The sequence below is a fragment of the Salvelinus sp. IW2-2015 genome, linkage group LG11 (assembly GCF_002910315.2).
Source record: "Salvelinus sp. IW2-2015 linkage group LG11, ASM291031v2, whole genome shotgun sequence".
Taxonomy (NCBI): Eukaryota; Metazoa; Chordata; class Actinopteri; order Salmoniformes; family Salmonidae; genus Salvelinus; species Salvelinus sp. IW2-2015.
The window spans coordinates 16,593,917-16,621,650 of NC_036851.1; the positions used below are offsets into that span (position 1 = coordinate 16,593,917).

Below are 27,734 nucleotides of genomic sequence, written 5' to 3' on the forward strand. Positions count from 1 at the left end.
ACGTCAGCCCTGTCATCCCTCACAGCAGCAGCCTCTGAGTCTGCATACAGACAGCCTTACACCTGACCTCCACTCTGCAAACTACACCATCACCTACCTGTTGTTCAAAGGAAAAATAGACCGCCATTTTGTTCTCATTGAAATCTAAGTAAACCCAGCTGCTTGTGAAAATAATGTATGCCGTAAAATAAATAATCATGTGTCAAAGTAAACACATTTTTATAGACCGTTTAATGCAATCATATGCAATGTTTTTACACAGAGACGCTGAGTGCACACAGCAGAACTTATCTTTTTAAAAGACACTGTAAAATGTCTGCTCATGGACAAACAAACAATTGCTCAATTCTAAATTTGTATCAGTTATTGAGCATCTCTAACATTTCATTTGAGTCTCATGCCTCTGTCCTAGGGGCGGACTTTTTGTATTCATCAACACTTTCCTTACTTTGATCACTGAAATAAAATGAGCTTATAAATAAATTGACGACAGTTCAGTGTCTGATGTTTCATTCCTCCATGGTATTGACTGGGAATTCTATTATGGTCTCTAGATGAGCATTCTTGATCCTGTGTGTAATGCACCATGTAGTGTATACAGTCCAGATGCCAAAGATCCTCTTTGCAGTTGCACTAAGGCAATATGGCTCTACTTGTTTCAATGCACCAAGGCAATAAAGTAGAACATCTTTGCCAGTACTTTATGTACTTGTCAGTTTGCAGCCAATAATAAAGGAAGTTGGTCTTCCTGCAAGTCCTGAAGCAACAGGTCCTTATAGATCAGGCAGTAAATTAGTTTCCCTGCACCATCCCCTCTTCCTTATCTTCCTCTACTAGCCCCTGTGTATCCTGGGAGGGGGAGGACTGATGGTGGTCAGTGACAGCCGCAGGTTCTGACCACCATGTTGCGGTACTTCTTCAGGATGACGTTGGAGCTGTCGTCAAAGTAGAGGACTGAGATGCCATGGAGCTGGGTGGGGGCACAACAGGGTTTGGGCACTGTCTCTGGGTTTATGAAGTGGACCTGGGGGGGAATAGAATATAACACCAGTATCAGGGAAATCATCATTTTTCTCACAGGATGTGGGACATCAAAGAGCGCTTRGATTTCACAAAATGAATATAAGAATTTCAATCAGCTGCTGAATGGTTAAATTTACAATGAAGCTAGAAACCCTACAGTGAAACCCTGAGTAAATGCCATATTCATCCCCCTCAGAAATGTACATGATGATATGACTCATGAAAACCATGAATATTCTTACCAGAGTCTGCACAATGGCATGATTGGTGGCGTTCATGTAGGAGTTCAGAGGAAAGGCACATTCGCCCTGGCAGTAGTATGCTGCGTAGCCCTCTGGTGCAATGATCCAGTCCTGAGAGGACAAGTGATATGACTCATATAACAATAGTACATCCAAAAAACGGAGATGCAGATGTCATTGAATCTAGTGAAGTCAAACACCTATCTAAGTGGGTGAACAGAGAAAGAGGAGGACGTGCTCAGATCAGTACAGAACAGAACTGGTGTAATAGAATGAGTCGTAGTACTGTACCTGCCATCCCAGATCTCTGAAGCTGACATACAGCTCATGCTTCTTACATCCCTGTTTCGGGTCTGTGCTGAGGTTCTCTGAAAGACAAAGGGTCATATGAACAACATACAGATGAATCAACACAATCAACTGTGAGCACTGTATCTTGGTATATGCTATCTATTATCCATAGCCTGAATGCTTTTATCAACACAAAGTACTCTAACATGTCAAAGGAGCAGCCATTTTTCTATCATTATATTACAAGTTTATCAGATAATGTCTGTGTATAGATCTAGTGACTAGATGACTGATTCCTTGTGCTCCAAGTGGGTGCTCCGTTTGTGTACCTGCTGCAGCCTCAGCAACCTTCAGTGCATCCTGGGGAGTCTTGGGTTTTTTGGAGCGGTTGGGGTTGCGCCCCTTGTGGCCGTGGGCAGAACGGACGCTGCGGAGGCGAACCTCGGTTGCCTTGAAGAAGGCCACCATGAAGGGCTGCTTGTCCTGGGGCCCACTGCCCTCCAGCAGCCCCACTAGTCTGGGGTTCACACTCTGACCTGTAGGGGGAGACAGAAAGACATGCACACTTCAGTCCAGGGTACATATTGGGCAGAGAGGGAGAGGTGAAGCCAGAGGATTTACTCCGGCCAAAATCTGTCCGTGTGAGATAAGCCCTTTTTTTTAATGGAGGTCTATGAGAGTGTCGAATTACCTGAGGCTTATTTGATCGAATAGCAGTTTAGGCTGTTACAAATGTACTGATACAAGTGGATGCACGTGGCATTCCGGCAACTTTGAGAGAAACAACTTAATCGCGCCTGTTGTTCACACGCATATCTGCCCTCTCATTGGATAGAATGGTTCCATCTGATCTCGCCTGCCTTCCATCGTTGAGGACATATATTTCCATTGTTAGAGCGGTCACTTGAATATCTTGTCAATATAATACATCGTCTTTGATATTGTTATGCTTCAGTTCAATCTTATGTGGTGGGTGTGTACCAGCCATAGAGCTCTATCTCCGTTGGACCAGTGGACATACAGCACCCTTATAACTCTGACAGTGACTCACCGTCCATACTCTCCAGAGCCAGCTGTAGGCCCAGGTTCTGGTCCGGGTTCACCACCCACTGGTTACTGGTGGCCGTGATGTCAAACACAAGCCAGCCCTCCTCTGCAGCCCACACCACCCGCGTGTCCAGAAGGAACAGGTAGTCGTCACTACTACGGGGCACGCAGACTACTAACATTAGATACACAGCACATGCAGTCTAAAAGTTAGATACACAACAAAGAGTTTCCGACCTAGGAAGTGTGCTCTAAATTCTAACATTGGTTGACTAAAATCTGCATAACTGTATAGCCTGGCCACTTCACATTGCAATTCAAACCCCTCTCCTCAGTAGCAGGTGTGATGCTATCTAGTGCAGTATGTAAAAGTAAAGCAGTTATATAAAAGTTGATCTAGATGGTAGATTCATATTCTAATAACAGTAAAGATAAGCCACCCAGAGAGAACACAGGATACATGAAATCCAAAACAAGAGACAACTGGCAGTGTTGATCTAACCCTACCGATAGCTCTTTTAATAATGGCTCTCTCTTTATCACAGATGAAAATTCCCAGACTGATTGGGGCATATCTCACAGACAATGGCTTTGTTTACAGATTGAGTTTCAGGCCCCCAGGCTTACTCCTCAGACTGTCTCTTTGTCTTGCTGCCTTGTCTGTATGAAAGGCAAACGTGTCTCTGAATAACAATGCTTTTGTTCTCAGCACCTTCATAGCCTCACCGTCACCGCTGTGGGACAGGCCATGCCTACACACGACTTGGCTCTGATGTCACCGAGCATGACAAGCTGTGTGTATGTGTGTGTTGGAGAGAAGGGGGTGTTTTTACTAGTTGGAGAAATCCAACTATTGTTCACTACAATCAAAACGTCTAGTGTGGTCTGTTCTCCAGGAAGAGTGGGGTTGGGTTAAGGGAGGGGTGTTAGGTAATGGAGAAGGGGGATTAAGTGAATGGTGGAGGTGTGGGCATTGAGGGTGGTGTTTGTGGGGGTGTGGGCATTGAGGGTGGTGTTTGTGGGGGTGTGGGCATTGAGGGTGGTGTTTTGTGGGGGGGGGCATTGAGGGGTGGTGTTGTGGGGGTGTGGGCATTGAGGGTGGTGTTTGTGGAGGGTGGGATTGAGGGTGTGTTTGTGGGGGTGTGGGCATTGAGGGTGGTGTTTGTGGGGGTGTGGGCATTGAGGGTGTGTTTGTGGGGTGTGGGCATTAAGGGTGGTGTTTGTGGGGGTGTGGGCATTGAGGTGGTGTTTGTGGGGGTGTGGGCATTGAGGGTGGTGTTTTGTGGTGGTGTGGGCATTGAGGGTGGTGTTTGTGGGGGTGTGGCATTGAGGGTGGTGTTTGTGGAGGTGTGGACTTGAGGGGGTGTTTTTGTGGGGGTGTGGGCATTGAGGGTGGTGTTTGTGGGGTGCTCTATTTGTCAAGGTGGCGTCTCTGCTGTTTCAGGGATAGTTTATCGTTTAATAAGGCCACACACCACACCACACACACACACACACACACACACACACACACACACACACACACACACACACACACACACCACACACACACACAAAAGATTAATGGAAGAGGCGTCACCTGTCAGAGGTCTCCTGTAGCACCTGGTACACGCTCACGTGAAGGTCTCATTCTCAGAGCGTTCTCTGATGTAGTCCTTATAGATTCGAACTCTGCAGCGGAGACAGGTTCTCCTCTGGGATCCCGGAAAAGTCAAAGCGGAATTCCCTGTTGTGCTGAGACGACAGGACATCCTGATCCAGCTTAGCTGATGAAAGGAGATGGGGAAGAGAAGAGGTTACTCACTACTGATACCAACTCATCCCGGATCAGCTTTTTCCAATGGCTAACCTCGCCCATTATGAGCTGTACAACTAACACAGACGCTGGATGGTTAAAGGCACCTCCCTTTTCTCGCCACATCCCCTGGTCTTTTGAAACAGTGGGGGTGCATGTGTKCCAACACACTCACTGCTGTGAATACAATCAGATCGGAATCCAGTCCATGGTTTAATTCTGTCAAAACTGTCGCTGAATCAAAGTCTTCTGATCCACATTGCTCCGTCCACATCTCAGAAGCACTGTGTCAAAAATAGGAAACTCCTGCTTCCATGAGAGAGCTGATTGATCTAAACATCAGTCTGCATAATGTGCCAATGTGGGAGGAAAACCACACTCAAGGCTCAATTTGGCTCTATGTTTAAATTGCACACATGTGCTGACCACAAGAAAAGCACTGACTGGAAAACCACAGCAGCCAATCCAATGCACATGCACATGCAGACATACACCCTACAGAAACACTATGGTCATAATGTCATCATCTTCAATACACTGATAATACAAGACATGCTCTTTCCATGACATAGACTGACCAGGTGAATTCAGGTGAAAGCTATGATCCCTTATTGATGTCACCTTGATGTCAATGCTCTTCAATTAGTGTAGATGAAGGATTAAAGAAGGATTTTTAAGCCTTGAGACAATTGAGACATGGATTGTGTACGTGTGCAATTCAGAGGGTGAATGGGAAAGACAAAATAATTGAGTGCCTTTGAACGGGGTATGGTAGTAGGTGCGAGGCGCACCGATTTGTGTGTCAAGAACAGCAACGCTGCTGGCTATTTCACACTCAACAGTTTCCCGTGTGTATCAACAATGGTCCACCACCCAAAGGACATCCAGCCAACTTGACACAACTATGGGAAGCATTGGAGTCAACATGGGCCAGCATCCCGGTAGAACGCTTTCGACACCTTGCAGAGTCCATGCCCCGACAAATTGAGGCTGTTCTGAGGGCAAAGGGGACGCAACTCAATATTAGGAAAGTGTTGCTACTGTGTTGTACATTCAGTGTACAGTATGTTTTCCATAATCCACCGTACTATAGGAGAATACATTTAACTATACGTAAAGTACTATACTCTGGAGGTAATGATAAAGCTATAAAATAGCATTTATATGAATGGGCTTTCTGAGAGTATGCTTGATAAATCCCAACAGTTGAAATGAACCTTTTGAAGGGCCACCACTGAGATCCACGATATCCCACCCTGCCCTGAAACAGCTGAGCTACTCTCAGAGTTTCCAGAATAATGGTGGTGGGGCAGAGCCAAAGATTTCCTGGAGGTTTCCAACACCGTGTTTTTACAGTGTTACCCAATGTGTTTGTCCTTGGAAAGCTTGGTGGAGGTCTCCGGAGCAATGGGGGACTTCCCACACTGGAGGTGTGCAGAGTGGAGCGATGATTACCCCCTTAAACCACATCCTGCCCACTGGCAGCCCGCATGAACATCATACGTCTGTCTCACTCATGCCTTGGTATTGTTTCAGTGCCGGATAACACACACACACACACACACACACAACCACACACACACACACACACACACACACACACACACACCACACACACACAACACACACACACACACACACACACACACACACACACACACACACACACACACAACACACACACACACATGCACACACACACCACACAATAAGCATAAAAACCCTCTTACAGCAGACACACAACTTAATGCAGCACACATGCACCAAAATGCTTTAAACCCCTTAAAACGACTTCTAACCGCACACACATGCACACACACACATACGCCATAAAGAAGAGCATTCTGAACCCTGCTAGTCATTTGTTTGACCGCAATTAAACGCTGGAAAGAAACCAGGGGCGTTTTTATGAAGGCAATAATTGCTTGTAAGGACTTGGTGTGTTTACGTTAGGGACCATTAGCTCCAGAGATCAGCCCTCAGATATGCAAACTTCTCTTTGTGAGGCATTTCAACACTTTTCTTTGCTCATGACGAAGGGTTCAACTTGCCGTGCTGGCGTTAATAATTTTCYGCTGCCAATCAAAAGATATGGGTGAAGTTTATGAATATCCTACATCAGAGGCACAACTAAACCCTAGAAAATCTACTTGTTATAAAATAAAGTAAGCTGAAACACAGACCGACTGGCAGACAGCCAGCTGTGTAATGTACTTAAGTAAAAATACTTGAAAGTACTACTTCAAGAGTTTTTGGGGGCATCTGTACTTTACAATTTATATTTTTGACAACTTTCACTTTTACTTGACTACATTCTTAAATAAAATAATGTACTTTTTATTCAATACATTTTCCCTGACACCCAAAAGTTCTCGTTACATTTTCAATGCTTAGCAGGACAGGACAATTGTCAAATTCAACACTTACCAAGAGAACATCCCTGGTCATCCCTACTGCCTCTGATCTGGCGAACTCATTAAACACACATGCTTAGTTTGTAAATGATGTCTGAGTGTTGGAGTGTGCCCTTGGCTATCCGTAAATAAATACAAAAACAAGAAAAGTGTCCATTCTGGTTTGCTTAATATAAGCAATTTGAAATTATTTATACTTTTACTTTTGATATTTATGTATCTTTAAAACCAAATACTTTTAGACTTTTACTCAAGTAGTATTTTACTGGGTTACTTTCACTTTTACTTTAGTTATTTTCCATTAAACTATGACAATTGGGTACTTCCACCAATGCAGACAGCATGCCTGTTGTCTAATGAAAAACACTTGCTTAAAACCCCCTAGAGTCTGTTGACGCACCGGTGTGTCAATCGAAGTAACAATAAAAAAATCTCCATCAAAATCCCTCAGTTCAAGCTTGAGAGATTTTTTTACAATGGCTGAATCTCAATCCGCCGCATTCACCTATGTCGCCCTTCCGCATCTGCGGTGGAAAGTGGCAGAGTTACAGCGCTGTCTGTCAGACCAGGAGACATCCCGAAAATATGTCTTCTCACAAAAACATCTGTAGCATCCGAACAGTTTGGCCACAAGCCCCATGGCCTCGTCTAAAAGTAACCCATACAAATGAATGGAAGAAATAAATAGAAAATTGCCACAAAACTACAAGGGGTTAAATGTGTGAACAAAATATATATATATTTCCTTTCTTATATCTCCTAGATAAAGGACAGACACTTCAAAACCTTATTCCTTATGATACATTTTTTGGGCTGTCTTATTTGCCATTTATGAATGTGTTATTCAATGCATTTCTATACAGAAGTAAAGGCCAAATTCTATATTTTATCAAATAATAAAAAATAGAAAAGAAATTGGATACCTAAATCAAATTGCAAAATGATCCATGGTATGACCTTGAAACAATTCCATGGCACCTGAAACAGGGGTAAACCTACATGAATTTGTCCAATAGAAACTTTTGTTTGCAACTGTTTGGACTAATGATTCCACCCTAGATCAGCTAGATGAAGGCAAGAGTGTGCAAGACTGTGTCACTGAATGTGTCACTGTCTGTCACCTTGATTACTCAAATTTGTTTCTTGACATGTGAACCTACATACATTATAAACGTTCATTCGTAGAATAGGTTGTAGCAACCTGGGTATCGGGAAAATTTGAGTATTATGTACAATGCTACATTGTACATAATGACAGTCATCCAATATGCTGTAATAGAAATAAGGCCATGCTAAAAAAAATATATATATTGTCCTCCCTAATCATAAACAGCACTGAACGCCACAGGTGGAAGTTTGACAAAATTCAGTGGTTTATGTTCAAAAACCCTTTTTCTTGGATCAGATTATTTTATCCACCAAAACAACCTTACACCTTGCTTGGCATCTCAGCTAAAACCGTGTCCAGCGTTAAAATAAAGCAATCTTTCAAAAAGGGATGAAAAAATAATTGGAGGAATTATAGTATTTTGAGTATAGAGAATAAATCCCTGGTGTAATCTCCTTATTCCCCTCCAAATCAGATTACCATGATAAACAGTCAGCTTTCAATTTAACCTGTTGGGTTCACACACTGGCGGACTTACCACTAGGCAATTGCCTCACATCATCAAGGGGCCTCATGAGCTTTTCTTTTTCTCGCCCTCCTGGTTTTGACCCTCGCCTCTCCTATCTCTGTACCCTCCTGCCTGCCCCTGACCCTGCCTGCTGACCTGTACCCTTGTCCCTTTGCTGGATTATTGACCCTTGCCTGCCTTGTCCTGTCTCTTGCCTGCCCCTGGGACTATTAAACCATTGTTTATTCAACGTGTCTGCATCTGGGTCTTACCTTGATTTCTGATAGTATGAACTGGCCATGACTGACCCAGCAGACACGGCCCAGCTGTGCAACACCATCTCCACCCAGGGAGCCACCCTCGGTAGGCACGAGGAATTGCTTCGTGGCCTTGGAGAGGGGGTCCAAATGTTGGCTGATCACCATGACTGGGCGTTGGCCAGTTTGCTGGAGAAATTCCACGGATTGTCGGGGAGGCCGCCTAGCACGGTGGTAACCCCACAGCTCCACAGCTACTAGCAGTGCCGGCTCATCGGTCACTCCACCTTCTGCCTGGTCTCCGTCAACCCCACCACCTGGAGCCAGCAGCTTGTGTGGGTCGAATATGCCCGCAACACCCTTCCCTGCTCTGCCACGGGCCTATCTCCCTTCGAGTGTTCCCTGGGGTATCAGCCCCCGCTCTTCCCTGAGCAGGAAGAGGAGGTCGGCATACCTTCTGCCCAGATGTTTGTTTGCTGCTGTCATCGTACCTGGAAGACAGCACGGTCAGCCCTCCTCAAGACCACCTCCAGGTATCGACGACAAGCGGATCGCCATCGGACCACGGCTCCCTGGTATCGTCTCGAGCAGAAGGTAGGTCTCGCAAATTGTCCCCCTGGTTCATCGGCCCTTTCCCCATCTCCAAGGTCATTAGCCCCTCTGCTGTTCGTCATCTGTTGCCCCGTACCCTTCGTACCCKATACCCCACCTTTCATGTGTCCCATATTAAGCCTGTGTCTCACAGTCCTTTGTCTTCCTTTTCCAGGCCCACCCTCCTCCCCGTGTCGTTGATGGCCATCCGGCGTACACGGTGAGACGCCTTCTGAGGGTTTGACCACGGGGCAGGGGTTTCCAGTACCTGGTTGACTGAGAGGGTTATGGCCCGGAGGAGAGGTGCTGGGTCCCCGCTAGAGACATCCTGGACCCAGCCCTCATCGCCGACTTCCACCGCCGGCACCCCGGTCAATCTGGTATGCGCCTAGGTAGGACGCCAGGTGGCGCCCCTAGAGGGAAGGTACTGTCACGCCCTGATCTGTTTCACTTGTCTTTGTGATTGTCTCCACCCCACTCCAGTTGTCGCCCATCTTCCCCATTATCCTCTGTGTATATATACTTGTGTTCTCTGTTTGTCTGTTGCCAGCTCATCTTGTTTGTCAAGCTTACCAGCGTTTGTCCTGTCAGCTCCTGTTTTTTTCCAGCCTATCTTTTTCTCGCCCTCCTGGTTTTGACCCTAGCCTCTTCCTGTCTTTGTACCCGCCTACCCAACCACTCTGCCTGCCCCTGACCGCTGACCTGTACCATTGCCCCTTCTCTGGATTTTTTAGCCTTGCCTGCATTGACCTGTCTCTTGCCTGTCCCTTGGTCTAATAAACCATTGTTTATTCAACGTGTCTGCATCTGGGTCTTACCTTGATTTCTGATACAACTAGTCTAAAGAAGGCCAGTTTTATTGCTTCTTTAATCAGGACAACAGCTTCCAGCTGTGCTAACATAATTGCTAAAGGGTTTTCAAATGATCAATTAGCCTTTTAAAATGATAAACTTGGATTAGCTAACACAACGTGCCATTGGAACGCAGGAGTGATGGTTGCTGATAATGGGCCTCTGTACGCCTATGTAGATATTCCATTAAAAATCAGACGTTTCCAGCTACAATAGTCATTTACAACATTAACAATGTCTACACTGTATTTCTGATCAATTAGAAGTTATTTTAATGGACAAAAAAATGTGCTTTTCTTTCAAAAACAAGGACATTTCTATGAGCCCCAAACTTTGGAACGGTAGTGTATTTTCTGTATCCTATCTTATTCTACTGTATCGTACTCTATGGCGCTCTGACATTGGTCGTCCAAATATTTATATATTCTTAATTCCATCCCTTTACTTTAGATTTGTGTGTATTGTGTGTATTGTTGTGAAATTGTTAGATATTACTTGTTAGATATTACTGCGCCGTTGGAGCAAGAAACACAAGCATTTCACGCCACCCGCAATAACATCTGCTAAACACGTGTATGTGACAAATAACATTTGATATGAATTGATTAGGGAAATCTGTTCTCGACGAGGTAGTAGAAATCCAGCCCCAGGACCTTAGACTCTAGGGTGAAGAATGACGCCGGAGGGGATGGCTGCCGGTTTACGGGCTCCGAACCAATTGTGCTATTTTGTGTGTTTTTTTGCATTGTTTGAAACTTATTTTGTACATAATGTTGATGCTACCATCTCTTATGACCAAAAAGATCTTCTGGATATCAGAACAGCGATTACTCACCTCGAACTGGAAGAAGATTTTTTCTTTAATGAGTCTGACGCGAAGGATATAATTTTGCCCAAAAGGCCCAAATCCCTGTCATTCCGATGAAGGAAATAAGGAAATACAGGGGTCACAGATCAGTGTGCCTTGTGAGAATTACTCGGCAAGTGGGTAACCCGCCTCTACCATCCGTTCTATTGGCCAATGTGCAATCACTAGAGAATAAATGAGAATATCCTACCAACGGGACATTAAAAACTGTAATATCTTATGTTTAACCGAGTTGTGGCTGAACGACGACACGGATAATATACAGTTGGCTGGGTTTTCCATGCATCGGCAGGACAGAGCAGCTACATCCGGTAAGATGAGGGATGGGGGTGTGTGTATTGTCAATAACAGCTGGTGTGCGATGTCTAATATTAAGGTAGTCTTGAGGTATTGCTTGCATGAGGTAGAGTACCTCATGATAACCTGTAGACTACACTATCGACCAAGAGAGTTTTCATCTATATTTTTCATAGCCGCCTTTTTACCACCACAAACCGACGCTGGCACTAAGACCGCACTCAACGAGATGTATAAGGCTATAAACAAACAAGAAAATGCTAATCCAGAAGCAGCTCTCTTAGTGGCCAGGGACTTTAATGCAGGGAAACTTAAATCTGTTTTACCTCATTTCTACCAGCATYTCACATGTGCAACCAGAGGAAAAAAACCTCAAGACCACCTTTACTCCACACACAGAGACGTGTACAAAGCTCTTACTCGCCCTCCATTTGGCAAATCTGACCATAATTATATCTTCCTGATTTCTGCTTACAAGCAAAGACTAAAGCAGGAAGTACCAGTGACTCGCTCAATACGGAAGTGGTCAGATGACGCTGATGCTATGATCCAGGACTGTTTTGCTAGCACAGACTGAAATATGTTCTGGAATTCATCTAATGGCATTGAGGAATATACCACCTCAGTCACCCGCTTCATCAATAAGTGCATATACAACGACGATGTCCCCAAAGTGACCGTATGTACACATCCCAACCAGAAGCCATGGTTTACGGGCAACATCCGCACCAAGCTAAAGGCTTGAGCTGCCGCTTTCAAGGAGCGGGAAACTAATCCGGATGCTTGTAAGAAATCCTGCTATGCCCTTAGACGAACCATCTAACAGGACTAAGATTGAATCCTACGCTCGTCAGATGTGGCAGGGCTTGCCAACTATTATGGACTACAAAGGGAAACCCAGCCGCAAGCTGCCCAGTTAGGCGAGTCTACCAGATGGGCTAAATGCCTTTTATGCTCGCTTCAAGACAAGCAACACTGAAGCATGCATGAGAGCACCAGCTGTTCCGGACGACAGTGTTATCACGTTCTCCATAGCCGATGTGAGCAAGACCTTTAAAAAGGTCAACATTCACAAGGCCGCGGGGCCAGAAAGATTAGCAGGACGTGTACTCAGAGCATGCGCAGACCAACTTTCAAGTATCTTCACTGACATTTTCAACCTCTCCCTGACCGAGTCTGTAATACCTACATGTTTTAAGCACCTGTGCCCAAGAAAGCAAAGGTAACCTGCGTAAATGACTACCGCCCCGTAGCACTCACGTCAGTGGCGATGAAGTGCTTTGAAAGGCTGGTCATGGCTCACATCGACACCGTCATCCCGGAAACCCTAGACCCACTCCAGTTCGCATACCGCCAACAGATCCACAAATGACGCAATCTCAATCGCACTCCACACTGCCCTTTACCACCTGGACAAAAGGAACAACTATGTGAGAATGCTGCTCATTGACTACAGTTTAGCATTCAACACCATAGTGCCGAAAGCTCATCACTAGGACTTCCTGACGGGCCGCCCCCAGGTGGTAAGGGTAGGCAACAACACATCTGCCACGCTGCTCCTCAACATGGGGGCTCCTCAAGAGTGCGTGCTTAGTCGCCTCCTGTACTCCCTGTTCACCCACGACTGCGTGGCCAAGCACGACACCAACACCACCACTAAGTTCGCTGACGACAAAACGGTGGTAGGCCTGATCACCGACAACGATAAGACAGCCAGTAGGGAGGATGTCAGAGACCTGGCAGTGTTGTGCCTGGACAACAACCTCTCCCTCAATGTGAGCAGGACAAAGGAGATGATCATGGACAACAGGAAAAGGAGGGCCGAACACGCCCACATTCACATCGACAGGGCTGTAGTGGAGCGGGTTAAGAGATTCAAGTTCCTTGGTGTCCACATCACCAACAAACTATCATGGTCCAAACACACCAAGAAAGTCGTGAAGAGGGCACGACAATGCCGTTTCTCCCTCAGGAGAGTGAAAAGATTTGGCATGGGTCTGCAGATCCTCAAAAGGTTCTACAGCTACACCATCAAGAGCATCCTGACCGGTTGCATCACCACCAGGCATGGCAACTGCTCGGCATCCGACCGTAAGGCGCTACAGAGGGTAGTGCGTACGGCCCAGTACATCACTAGGGCCAAGCTTTCCGCCATCCAGGACCTATATACTAGGTGGTGTCAGAGGAAGAACCCAAATATTGTCAAAGACTCCAGTCACCGAAGGCATAGACTGTTCTCTCTGCTACCGCACGGCAAGCGGTACCGGAGCGCCAAGCCTAGGTCCAAAAGGCTCCTTAACAACAATTAATCAAATGGCCACCTGTACTATTTGCATTGACCCCCACCCCTTTGTTTTTACACTGCTGCTACTCACTGTCTATTATCTATGCATAGTCACTTTACCCCTACCTACATGTACAAATTACCTTGACTAACCTGTACCCCCACACATTGACTCAGTACCGGTTCCCCATGTACATGGCCTCATTATTGTTATTTTATTGTCTTACTTTTTTCTTTTTTACTTTAGTTTATTTACTAAATATTTTCTTAACTCTATTTTCTTAGAACTGCATTGTTGGGCTTGTAAGTGAGCATTTTGCTGTAAGGTCTACACCTGTTGTATTTGGCGCATGTGAGAAAAACAATTTGATTTGTTACAAAACGCATTTCTTTAGTAAAAAGACAGGTGCCGCAGATAATACTGCCATTGTCGTTAAGGCAGAGGACATGCATGTGTAGCCCATGTATCTGATGCTGTCTGGCCAAAAACAGTATGGCATTTTTTGGCCAGACAGCATCAGACACATATAGTTAGACAGAGGGGCACTGTTTTGCTTGCTCGGATCCTTTCTCCAGTGAGATAGTTTCAACCTCCTGCGAATTGAAGGAAGGTTGGTGGGTGCACAACGCACTGTTCAGATGCTGGAATTATTTTGGATGAATGTGTGAAGGTAGCCTACTTTTTGAAGTGATTTGTTTGACAATCAGATGAAAACACAATGAATGGTTGTTTTCATGCCACATTTAAAAGGTAATACATTTTTACAGTTACATTATGTCTATACTATAAAACCCTTTTTTTAATCCCAAAACTGTTATAAGTCAAACTTTAACTATACAGCATCATCTTCTTTATTTCATTTCACATGGAGAGCTGTGAAAGATGACGGATAGGCCTGTCTCCTATTCCCATATGCTGCAGGTGTGTTCTCATGGGAACAAGAACATCCCAGAGACATCTGTATCAGCCTATGGCAGACTCCCAGCAAGAAGCACTAGCAGTGCAGGAATGCAGGTCAACTCAGTCCAACCAGGAACCATGCAGTCAGAATATAGTCAGACTGCTAAAGCAGGCCTGAGCTCTGTAATTCAGCATCGCTATAGCTCTATTATAATCACACAGATGGGCAGGCAAGCTACAGATGCGTGCAGTCAAACTGCATCTGTATGGTCAGATGTGTTGCATGGACATGAGATGAATACATATTGGTAGTGGGCAGACTGGATGGTGGTTGGAGATTCTAACACCCCTGAGTCTGTCCACACCAAAAGTATGTGGACACCTGCTCGTCGAGCATCTCATTCCAAAATAATGGGCATTGGAAGCCAAAGCTTTTCCACCGTTAATTTGTTTAGAAAATGAAAGGCACATAACAAATAAAACTGAACAGATTCCATAATTTCCAAGAAGCGTCAACGTTGGCCACCTATATACCTGCACATACAGTAGAGAGAGGGGGGAAGAGTAGCTCTCTTTCCCTCACTGGAAGCTGTGGTTTGTCGAGGGGAAATGCCTTAATCCAGTTTGGCTTTAAGCGATCACTCCAGAGACCACCATGACTGGCTCTTTACAAAATGGTGGGAAAACAGACTACCAATCAACAGGAGAGTGGCCATTGGTTCGTGAGAGGATTGGGGCACTGTGTTTCCTTCTCTTTCTTTCTCTTTTCTCTGCACCTCATATGTAAACTCAGCAAAAAAAGAGATGTCCTCTCACTGTCAACTGCGTTTATTTTCAGCAAACTTAACATGTGTAAATATGTGTATGAACATAAGATTCAACAACTGAGACATGAACTGAAAAAGTTCCACAGACATGTGACTAACAGAAATGGAATAATGTGTCCCTGAACAAAGGGGAGGGGTCAAAATAAAAAATAACTGTCAGTATCTGGTGTGGCCACCAGCTGCATTAAGTACTGCAGTGCATCTCCTCCTCATGGACTGCACCAGATTTGCCAGTTCTTGCTGTGAGATGTTGCCCCACTCTTCCACCAAGGCACCTGCAAGTTCCCAGACATTTCTGGGGTGAATGGACCAAGCCCTCACCCTCAGATCCAACAGGTCCCAGACGTGCTCAATGGGATTGAGATCTGGGCTCTTCGCTGGCCATGGCAGAACACTAACATTCCTGTCTTGCAGGAAATCACACACAGAACGAGCAGTATGGCTGGTGGCATTGTCATGCTGGAGGGTCATGTCAGGATGAGCCTGCAGGAAGGGTACCATATGAGGGAGGAGGATGTCTTCCCTGTAACGCACAGTGTTGAGATTGCCTGCAATGACAACAAGTTCAGTCCGATGATGCTGTGACACACCACCCCAGACCATTACGGACCCTCCACCTACAAATCAATCCTGCTCCAGAGTACAGGCCTCGGTGTAACGCTCATTCCTTCGACGATAAACGCGAATCTGACCATCACCCCTGGTGAGACAAAACCGCGACTAGTCAGTGAAGAGCACTTTTTGCCAGTCCTGTCTGGTCAAGCGACGGTGGGTTTGTGCCCATAAGCGACGTTGTTGCCGGTGATGTCTGGTGAGGACCTGCCTTACAACAGGCCTATAAGCCCTCAGTCCAGCCTCTCTCAGCCTATTGTGGACAGTCTGAGCACTGATGGAGGGATTGTGCGTTCCTGGTGTAACTCGGGTAGTTGTTGTTGCCATCCTGGACCTGTCCCGCAGGTGTGATGTTCGGATGTACCGATCCTGTGCAGCTGTTGTTACACGTGGTCTGCCACTGTGAAGACGATCAGCTGTCCGTCCTGTCTCCCTGTAGCGCTGTCTTAGGTGTCTCACAATACGGACATTGCAGTTTATTGCCCTGGCCACATCTGCAGTCCTCATGCCTCCTATCTTTCTTTTGGTGTTTTTCAGAGTCAGTAGAAAGGCCTCTTTAGTGTACTAAATTTTCATAACTGTGACCTTAATTGCCTACCGTCTGTAAGCTGTTAGTGTCTTAGACGACCGTTCCACAGGTGCATGTTCATTAATTGTTTATGGTTCATTGAACAAGCATGGGAAACAGTGTTTAAACTCTTTACAATGAAGATCTGTGAAGTTATTTGGATTTTTACTAATTATCTTTGAAAGACAGGGTCCTAAAAAAGGGACGTTTCTTTTTTTGCTGAGTTTATGCACTTACTTCTTCCCCTTCTCTCTAACAAGGTCACTCCGTACATTCTCATATGAATTGGAATAAAAGTGTAAAAGTACCACATCTATTCCTGATGATAAACTGACATCCTAACACATACAGTGGTCCCGTTTTGGCTCAGTTGGTAGAGCATGGTGCTTGCAACACCAGGCTTGTAGGTTTGATTCCCATGGGGGACCAGTATGAAACTATATGCTCTCACTACTGTGAGTTTCTCTGGATAAGAGTGTCTGCTAAATGACTGAAATGTAAATGTAAAGCAGGCCATGAAGCCCAACCTGTAAGCCCTGAGCCAGGACAATGAAGGGGGAAATGGTTGTCTTTGGAAGAAAAGCCACATCTGGGTGGGAGTCACAGGCACCATTCCGTCTACTGTTTCACTTTAGTGATATCAAACCCATAGTGAGATCTCCAAAGGAAACAAAAGCAGGATTTGGGTTTTAGAAACGCAATAATGTCCAAGGAAGCACCCCCCCCCCCTTGATTTACACACACACTGCCAGCTGTCTCCAGTAAAGAGTATTTAGATGCAGTACCTGAGTCTTTATCTCCCTGTCAACTTGTCCTGCCCTCCCCAGGGTACTGAAATGCCTGTTCAAATCCTAGTCATGCGAAACAAAGCCTTGCTGAAGCCGGTCTCCCAGAGCTTTAACAGGATTCAGGGGAAATCGGATACAGCCATGTTGTCATAACATTTACAACTCGGAATGCAGAACAGTCTTAGAGCAGTCTTATCTGAAGCACAGAGAAAGTTACCTTAAAGCCTCCACATTTAGGAGCTGTACACAAATCGAACGTTATACACACAGACAAACACTTAGCTAATGCACTCGGGTTCAACAGTGCTGTCCTTTCTGCAAAGTGCCTTCAGGCAACAAAAAGGCATTGAAGAAAGCTTTCACTCTTTAATCCTTATGCCAACAGGTAAACTGGGAGTAAGCCTGCCTTCTCAGTCAACTCCTGTGCTATAAGGCAAGGTTAAGCCCATAGAGATTCTTGTCTGGAGCACCACTGGATCCTCAGCAGTGCTCTGTCTGAGCAGTAAAACACACCCACAATTCACCTTGCCTGACCTCTGCTCTCCTAGTCAGCAGACCTACAGACCAGACAGGTCCACAGAGAACCCCGGTGAGAAGTGTTTTTCAAAACTATTTTCCAATGAAATGTAGGCCACCCTAGCGATGAGACATTGAGTCACTGAATGAGTCAAAGCAAGCATTAAGAGTGTTTCGTAAACTATCAGCATGACAGTGCCAGTATCAGATATCACAAAGTAAACATAAACAGCTGTTTAGGTAACGTCTAGGTAATGTTCTTGTGAGATGTGTTGAGTAAAAAACAGTTTAAAGAGATTAAGATAAGAGCCTGTGTTAAGACTGCGTCGTCTCTTGCAAAGGTGAACAAAAATGATTTTTACTTTAAAAAAATAAAGTAAGATATATGGGGAAAGCTGTTTTATGCTACAGCATTAATGAGATCATGTAGACTAAATAATAACTTCTCAATTCATATCCATCGAAATGAATTGATACGTCTCTGGATAGGGTGATGATAAGGACATACCAATATTGACAAAGCTCATCACCATATCCGCGTCATTGAGGAAACTGCTGTCTTGGGGGGTCACCATCGGGGGTCCCTGGGTAGTGAAGACGGGTTTATAATATGAGAAGCCGGCGGGTTGTTGTCCATACGTGGAAATAGCGTTGTACAAATTCAGCATAAACATCGGGGCTGCGTTTTGTTTGGTGTAGATGTGCGGCCGGGGCCGGTGGGGCAGCCCCAGGATGGAGAGGATTTCTCGCTGCATCTCCCGGCGCTCCTGGTTCCGCAGACGGCGCTGGATGAAGCTGGATTGAACTTCGTTATCCAGAGTGAAATTAGAAAAAGTTGTCTCGGCCAAAATACAATAACCCCATGCAAGAACCATCGCCGACGCACGTAGATGCAATAAAACCACCATTATCAAATTAATCCGTGTAATTGATTCATATAAGGGTAGAGATAGGCTATCTAAAATTATTGTCTCAAATCCGCATGCATTGGAGGACGAGTTTAGACCCTGATTTTACTTTAGAAACTGAATCAAACATCAGCCACACATCATCTGCACACCACTCGGGATTGCTGTTGGAGTGTGCTCGCGCTGCTGCTGCTGCGATGTCAAGCAGCTCCCCTGCCATCGGACTTTATTGAGTTGCAGTATCTGAGGGGAGGGGTCAGTGGGCTTTGGGATGGGATTTCCCCATGGGGGATCAGGGTGGGGGCGGGGGGTCAATTTCGTCGCTGGTTGTGTATGCACCTCTGTCTGGGTAAACGTTTAAAACCTAATTGTCCTGTCCTATCAATCCTTTGTTTGGACATGATTGCAACTAGTGCATGAGTTGATAAACTGGTGCCATATAGCTACTAAGTAACTTAGACAAGAATTCAGTAGATTCTGCTAAATTGTGCACCTGATAAACTTGCAGGTGTGCAAATAGTATAACCACAAGTTTATCATTATCACAGTTTATCTCATTTGAGATTTTCCTATAGGGACAACATTTACTCATACAGTTTTTACTAGCTTGCATGCTGGCATGTGCGCGCYCACACACACACACACACATACAAAATACCAATATAGATTACAAGAGCTGAAAGCACCTGTTTCCAATAGGTCTATCCAGACTCAAAGGTTCCACTCCAGCCTAATTTTGAACTGCAAGTGAAGCATGTGACAGTTAGGGACAGTTGATTACTTCTTGGCACAGCATTGACTCCTGCTGTGTCAGGGCCTCCCTTTCCCATTACTGTAACTACAGAGGCTTCAGGCCTGGCATTCCCCCCGCTGTGTGGCCGTCCCAGGATTCCTCACTCCTCTGCTCCTGAGCTCAAAGGTAAAAAATATCCCAACACAGTTCCTCAGCTGAAAGGTTAAATTGGTATCTGATCAACATCTCGTTTCAATAACCCTCTGGAAAGTTTAGAGCATGCTTTTCAGCCTATGACGTCAATAAATCACAAATTCCAATAGTGTTTTGCTAGGGCACAAGCAACCGTGTTCTACATTACCGATTGTTGCATGAGTGTTCCCACTACTCCCCTGTGGTCAATCAAAAGGTAATGGGTAATGAGGGATAATCCTCTAATCCCTCTTTCACACCAGCAGACACCTTTGAACCTAAACAATGAGTCAGGGTCCACCCTTGTTGTGTGTGAATGATCAACAGCAGCCCTGTGGAGACACATGAAAAGGGAGGTGCTAATGTAGCCACTGAATTACAGGACAAGGTGCGAAGTTCCCCACGGCCAGGGTTCTTCTTTTTGTGTGAGAGGAGGGTGGGGATGGGCCCAGAATCTTTGGCATCACCCACACACAACACACATACACACAGCCTACTCCTGTGGAGGTTTTCTATTGTTCAGAAGAAGAAAAAAAGAGATTGGACCACACTACAGAGCATTAAGAATGTAGTGGGCCTATAAATAACTTCTGAAAATCCTCACCTGAAAGGTAAAATACCCACTAAGCACCGAATGACGACGATGTCTTTTGGACGTCTTTTTTTTATAGTGTATAGACCGGCCTTGACTATGGTTCAGTATGGACAGCACAGTACAGTACAGAAGCGTACAGTACATTACAGTACAGTAAYGAAAAATTGTGTATAGTACAGTGCAGTATAGTTCAGTACAGTAAAGTACAGTACAGTACAGAGAATTAAACTCTACTGTACTCTGCTGAATTAAACTTTACTGTACTGTACCATACTGTACTCTACTCAACTGTGCCATACTTTACTGGGATTTTCATACTTGTGAAAAATTGCCTAGACGTCAATGGTCTGGAATGACCACATTTTTTACTTGTTTGTGGGGTGAGCTCATTAGTATAATACCCAGTATGCTTTGCAAGTGTTTTATTTTATATTTAGAATTTGGTCATTCGGTAGACGCTCTTATCTAGAGCGACTTTCGGTCAGTGCATTCAACTACAGTAGATAAACAACAACATATCACAGTCATAGTAAGAACAATTATTCTGTAATAATTCTGTAGTGAGAATGTTATGGTAGTTGAAGTGTTCTGTTGATTTCTTGTGTAGGTTGGCCTACTATGAACATCATTGCTGCTGTTTTTTTTGTTTATTTTATTCATATWTTTTTTAGATTTTTTAGTGTATTTTTATTTATTTTGAAAAGCTAACATAAGTGAATGTGACAGATGGGAGCAATAGAACATATTCTATGTTGGCTCCACTTTTTTTAATATTAAATGGATTTAAAAGTTAATATTGTGATACGATGTTAACTTCATTGAGAATGTATGTGCAGTTGACATTTGGCCATTGAGTAAATTACCAAAAAAGATGTATTTTCAACACTCATTCAGAACTGAAAATGAACCTGATTTCAACATCCATAAAATACTTTTTTTCAACATGTTTAAAATACTAATAATACGTKTTTTAGATGTCTTTTCAATGTCATTTTACTCACTGGGTAACTACTGTCCTTGAGCCACCAAACCGAAATATTCTCCTGGCTATAAATTTGGTGTTATTATAATGAAGATCTATTTAAGTAACATGCATACACACATTCATATCCCTTCATTTTTTTGTCAAAGGTATGTGTGCAGTGTGTGTGTGTGTGTGGGGAGACCTCATGCCAAGAACAAAGCCAGTTGTTTAACCCACATCAAACTGCCTCAATCAAAACCATGTCCCACTCAGAAATTGTGTCTCGGTGGGTTTGGGGTGGAAATAATCCCTTCTTCATACTGCTGGATTCATCTAAAGGAAACTATCAAAGGACATGGTTTTCACATGTGGGCAACCTCACATCTTACCCTATAACAAACCAAAATTAACTTTAATATTAACTACACATAAAAGATTTAACTAAAAATGACAACATTATAATGAGTACAACATCATTTTCTTCAGCTTAGTCATTTTAATAGGGGGCATAATTCAACCACTTTTTGTTGGGGAAGAAGATGCTGTGGAAGTTATATATTTTATTGCTGTTGAGAACAACCATGGAAAACAACGAAATCCCCTAAACCCTTACATCTGCAGCATTCTACTGTTGCGTACACAGCCACATGCTGCCCTCTTGTGTATCAATGTGGTAATGGACCACGTGAACAGAGACATCAGCATATAGTAGTAGAGTACCTTTCCTCCTCAATTATGACCTAATAAAAAAGTTGTATAATGCTCGATAAATAGGTTTTTGCAATAAACTCACAATGTGAGTAAACTAGTCAGTAGGCATATATAGATTATTCAAATGATTTGGTTAATTTACAACAATMAACATTTGTTGAATAAAATACAAACACTACCCCTTGAAAATTCTAGTTGGGCAATTCCACAGCATGATTGCAAAGTTAATCAAACCATAAATCTTCATGCACAAGGACTACTTTGAACAATAACAAAGTACATGTTGTGCATAGAGTTGTAGGGTTTGCAATCATTGGTTTTAGTTTGTCATACATTTTAAAGTGAAAAATCTGAGTTCTGAGACACCAAGACTTCTCCATGGTTATTCTAAATATTTCAAAGTTCCCATAAAGGAGTCGAATAATGGAACACCCAATACTACCCACAGTAGGGATTGTAATGAAACAATATATATAGGAAAACAATCAAATACAACAATTGATGAAGAAATAAACCACAACTACACTATACCAATCAAGATAGGGAATGTTGTAAAATAATTAGTATTCAACTTTCTATATATAGTAGTTTATAAACAGATAAGTCAGCATTAGAAGAAAGGATAATTAGCAAACTAATACATCTTCAAATATAACGAATTGGAACACAAAAGTACTCAAAATCAACATGGTTGTCACGCCCTGGCCATAGAGAGGGTTTTAGTCTCTATTTTGGTTCGGCCAGGGTGTGATTAGGGTGGGCATTCTATGTGTTATATTTCTTTGTTTTTGGCCGAGTGTGGTTCCCAATCAGAGGCAGCTGTCTATCGTTGTCTCTGATTGTGAATCATACTTAGGCAGCCTTTTCCCACCTGTGTTTTGTGGGTAGTTGTTGTTTAGTGTCTGCACCTTACAGAACTGTTTCGTTTCTCACTTTGTTATTTTGCTTGAGTGTTTTTGGTTAATAAATTATCATGAACATGTACCACGCTGCGCTTTGGTCCACTTCTTCAGACGATCGTTACAATGGTAGAGATAAAAACACAGAAGACATAGAAAGCACATTATGTGAGTATGTGCGGGTGTATTGTGATGGAAGGTGGGGTGTGTGTTTTTGCGTTTGGAAAAGTGTGGAGTTTATTTTTTATCAACAAAAAAAAATCACCTTTATTTAACCAGGTAGGCCAGTTGAGAACAAGATCTCATTTACAACTGCGACCTGGTCAAGATAAAGCAAAGCAGTGCGACACAAACAACAACACAGAGTTACACATGGGATAAACAAACATACATCAATAGAGAAAAAAGTCTATATACAGTGTGTGCAAATTAGGTAAGTTAATGGAGGTAAGGCAATAAATAGGCCATAGTGGCGAAATAATGACAATTTAGCAATTAAACAGTGGAGTGATAGATGTGCAGAAGATGAATGTGCAAGTAGAGATACTGGGGTGCAAAGGAGCAAAAAAAATAATAACAGTATGGGGATGAGGTAGTTGGATGGGCTATTTACAGATGGGCTATTTACAGATGGGCTATGTACAGCTGCAGTGATATGTGAGCTGCTCTGACAGCTGGTGCTTAAAGTTAGTGAGGAAGATATGGGTCTCCAGCTTCAGTGATTTTTGCAATTCGTTCCAGTCATTGGCAGCAGATAACTGGAAGGAAAGGCAGCCAAAGGAGGAATTGGCTTTGGGGGTGACCAATGATTTATACCTGCTGGAGCGGCTGCTACAGGTGGGTGCTGCTATGGTGACCAGTGAGCTGAGATTAGGTGGAGCTTTACCTAGCAAAGACTTATAGATGACCTGGAGCCAGTGGGTTTGGCGACGAATATGAAGCGAGGGCCAGCCAACGAGAGCATACAGGTCACAGTGGTGGGTAGTATATGGGGCTTTGGTGACAAAACTGAGTTAAGTCAATGAAAAAGGAAAATGGTTGCGAATACAAGAGCCCATGTATGTCTGTGAGCAGGGGTTGTCAGAGAGAGCTTTCAATTGTGTGCAGATATGGGATATACATTTTAAAATAAATAATAAAGATAGTTTAGTTATTTATTGTCCTATCATGGTGGAACGGTCCCCAACCCTATACCCTAGACACCCACCTGAGCGACCCATACACTAAGGAGAAGTCCTTATCTGTTTTATGGACTACTGTAAGTAGCCTATACACAGTCAAAACAGAAAGATAAATGAGGTCAGAAACCCACTAAAGCAGCACGGCCCCCTCAAGGTTCTGAGCCTGCCTGGCAGGGTTGGTCCTACAAAGCCAAAGCACCCTGATTAGGTAAGCATAATATGCAAGGAATTTCTTAAAGCTGTTTATGAGAACCTTGATGACCTTATACCTAGCAGGTGGGGATTCCGGTGGGGTGCCCCCACCCAGTTAGTGGCGGTGCTGGCAACACTAGCTGCAGTAACCCATTGGAGAGGGGGGTCACACTCGGACATTCAGAGAGGGGGCAAATTACTGTGGCCCTAGTGGCACAGAATGATCAAAGGTCTGACTGCACAGAGATGCTTGACAAGATGGTCACAACGGGGGACCAGCGTGTGTGTGTTTCCAACATCTAGGACTTGACATTAGTTAATCAAATATCCCAATTTTTTTCATTTTTTTTGCAACATTTTGCATGCCTTCTCAAACAGCTGCAACTGTATATGCATTCACACATCAAGTCCTTTCTTGAGTTGGGTATGGAACAACTGTTGAACGTCTGAGCTTGTGGTTGTTTGTGGGGGAAATGGGTCGAAGTGTGGGTGTGTGTGTGTTGTGTTGTGTGTGTGTGTGTGTGTGTGTGTGTGTGTGTGTGTGTGTGTGTGGTGTGTGTGTGTGTGTGTGTGTTGTGTGTGTGTGTGTGTGTGTGTATACCACATCTGTTGCTATGGGGTCATAATGTTAGGGACAATAAGGATGAATGACAATAATTGTTTGCTAAAATAATAGTTGCTTGCAAAAAAATGTAATCTTTGAATGTCAATACGGTTAGAAGTAACAATCCTTCACATAATGCCTACAGTACATACGCATATTTTTTGTGAATTATATATATATATACGGTATATGTATGTTTTGATACACTATATATAATACGAATCTAAGTGGAAATGGTTTTGGGGTTGATCTGCTTCTGTTCTGTGGGTGGCACTATTGCTCTTTTCGAAAGATGGACCCGGTCTCTCGGGTCCCTGTATCTGGGGGACAGAAGTGGTCTGCCAGTCACTGGAATGACAACTCAACTTGGGATCGGGGGAAAGGGGGGACGGGGCAAAAAGGTATTTAGTCAGCCACCAATTGTGCAAGTTCTCCCACTTAAAAAGATGAGAGAGGCCTGTAATTTTCATCATAGGTACACTAACTATGACAGACAAAATGAGAAAAGAAAATCCAGAAAATCACATTGTAGGATTTTTAATGAATTTATTTGCAAATTATGGTGGAAAATAAGTATTTGGTCACCTACAAACAAGCAACATTTCTGGCTCTCACAGACCTGTAAACTTCTTCTTTAAGAGGCTCCTCTGTCCTCCACTCGTTACCTGTATTATTGGCACCTGTTTGAACTGGTTATCAGTATAAAAGACACCTGTCCACAACCTCAAACAGTCACACTCCAAACTCCACTATGGCCAAGACCAAAGAGCTGTCAAAGGACACCAGAAACAAAATTGTAGACCTGCACCAGGCTGGGAAGACTGAATCTGCAATAGGTAAGCAGCTTGGTTGAAGAAATCAACTGTGGGAGCAATTATTAGGAAATGGAAGACATACAAGACCACTGATAATTCTCCCTCGATCTGGGGCTCCACGCAAGATCTCACCCCGTGGGGTCAAAATGATCACAAGAACGGTGAGCAAAAATCCCAGAACCACACGGGGGGACCTAGCGAATGACCTGCAGAGAGCTGGGACCAAAGTAACAAAGCCTACCATCAGTAACACACTACGCCGCCAGGGACTCAAATCCTGCAGTGCCAGACGTGTCCCCCTGCTTAAGCCAGTACATGTCCAGGCCCGTCAGTAAATCCAAACTGGTTCTCTATCAGATTAGTAAGAATGTCTCACCCCATGTTCAAGAATGGCCTTTTTCTCTTTATTCAGATTACAACCTCTCACTTTCGGTTATTTGTAAATTTAAAATAATCTCCAAAATATTGCTATTTTAAAAACAAGCCATAGAAACTTGGTTGCAATTTCAGTTTAATCCACCAGAAAAGACTGAACAAATATTTAAAAAATATAATCTTTGTATATGCTATCATAAACAGGACATAAACAGGACTGCTGGGGTTATGTCACACATGTAGCTAACGAAAATATATGGAAATGTCTGCTCTACCCAAAATTACAGCCAACTAATTGCAGCATTACCGCAGAAAAAGTGGCAGGTGGAAGGGGGAAAAGTAAGGAACTTGTCTGTCGGCCCTGCATTAAAGACCAAAATTGGTTAAAGAAATTTGTGATAAATAAATAAATAAATATACCAGTTTAATTTAAGGACCAAAAAATGGATAGCTGTAAGATTTTCGATGTACCGATTCCATGGCACATGGTTTATGAACTGATGCGCAAAACGACGCCGGATTCAAACTTAGAAATGTTTCAATTTAAATTATTATACAAAACATTCTTGCAATCAACAGAATGTTATATATGTGGGGGATACAACCTTCCCAACTTTGCATATTTTGCTGTAAAGACACAGAACAATTAGATAATTTGTTTTGGTACTGTCCATACTATATGTAGCTTGTTTTTGGTCTCAGGTCCAGGAATGGCTGAAGAATTGCAACATTTACCTGGAGCTAACCCTGCAGAGAGCAATACTGGGTGATTTGAAATGTCATAGTCAATCGATCAATAATATTATAATAATTTAAGCAAACATTTTCATTTTTAATTTACAATTTGTAACTATGAAACTATGAGAATAGAAAGGTTCAGAATTTTTTTGAAGCACCACAGCACAGTTAAATATATATATGGCAAATAGAGATAGATGGGAGGAGTTGAACGGAGCTGAAGGGTGGGACTAATAACAACAAGATAACAACTGTAAAATACTCTGTCTGTAAAATGTATATAGGTTCAGAACTTTTGTGAAACAGCACAGTTAAAAATGTATGGCAAAATAGAAATCAAACTGGATGAGCTTCACTATTATTCTACAGTGTAGAAAATAGTAAAAATAAAGAAAAACGCTTGAATGAGTAGGTGTGTCCAAACTTTTGACTGGTACTGTACATAGATATTTTTTTAATATATTTATTTTATTATTTTCCGCTAACCCTACCACCACTCTGTCACGACTTCCGCCGAAGTTGGTCCCTCTCCTTGTTCGGGCGGCGTTCGGCGGTCGACGTCACCGGCTTTCTAGTCGCCACCGATCCATGTTTCATTTTCGTTTGGTTTTGTCTTCATTATTACACACCTGATTTCTATTCCATTAATTATGTTCCTTATTTAACCCCCTGGTTTCCCTCTCTGTTTTGTGCGTTATTGTTTGTCACGTGGGTTCGTGTTATTTGTGTTTTGGATTTTGTGTTCCGTATTGGAACATTATTCTCTCATTTTTTGAGTAAACTATCGGACTAAACTCATCTCTGTGTCCTGCGCCTGACTCCACCTTTCTCCATTTCACCAACACCCTAACYCACTCCCCTAATTGGAGTAAGACATGAAGGTCAGTGCAAAGTTGTCATCAAGGCAAAGGGTGTCTACTTTGAAGAATCAAAAATATATTTGTATTTGTGTAACACTTTTTCGGTAACTACATGATTCCATATGTGTTATTTCATAATTTTGATGTCTTCACTATTATTATACAATGTAGAAAATAG

The 27,734-nt window shown here is 43.4% G+C and overlaps 1 pseudogene; it reads right to left on the reverse strand.

The window, feature by feature from the left end:
- Positions 1–212: 212 nt before the first annotated feature.
- On the reverse strand, positions 213–18,882 carry LOC111969903 (bone morphogenetic protein 7-like; annotated as a pseudogene).
- Between the last annotated feature and the right edge of the window lie 8,852 nt (positions 18,883–27,734).